Source organism: Aptenodytes forsteri, unplaced genomic scaffold (assembly GCF_000699145.1).
Source record: "Aptenodytes forsteri isolate BGI_AS27 unplaced genomic scaffold, ASM69914v1 Scaffold51, whole genome shotgun sequence".
In the NCBI taxonomy this organism is placed as follows: Eukaryota; Metazoa; Chordata; class Aves; order Sphenisciformes; family Spheniscidae; genus Aptenodytes; species Aptenodytes forsteri.
The window spans coordinates 5,676,397-5,676,999 of record NW_008795495.1 but is presented as its reverse complement, the minus strand read 5'-3'; positions in this window follow the sequence as shown (position 1 = coordinate 5,676,999).

Genomic DNA, 603 nt, shown 5'->3' with positions numbered 1-603 from the left:
CCGCCGCGGGGTCGCTTTTCTCTTGCTGGTTTAAGATGCAACTTTAAGGCGGACTCAGCGCGGTGTTTCCGCGGGCAGACGGGACCGGGGAGCCCGCTCTGCTGTACCCCCGCGGATTTATCGCCGGCCAAACCCTGCCCGGGAGCTTGCCGTGGCTGATGGTCAAGGGGCAGCTGGGCGTGCAAAACCCGCTTCCCAAATCGGTCTCCGGATTTCCGCGGAGTCACAGCCCCTCCGGGAAAGCAGGAGTCCTCCTTTGAACCGCACTGTAGCTCCTTCAGCCTGCCCACCTCAGCACGCCAAAGCGTCCCCAACTCTGGGGGAAAAAGTTGTTTAAGCAGCTCTTTTTAAAAAAAATGCAGACCGGGAAGCGAGGGGGGGAATTACTTCAAAAAAATCTGATGGCACAGGACGTTAATCACTCTAAGTATTTAAAAGACTTCCTATCAAAATCAAATACCAAGGAAAAAAGGCACACCGCGCTGGTGCGTTGAAGATGAACTGTTAACTTCGCGTTGATCCTCGCAAGCGAGACATAAAAGCCTCAAAACAGCCTCCTTCAGTGGGAACGCCGAGCGACCCCCCCGCTTGCAGAGGGTGTAG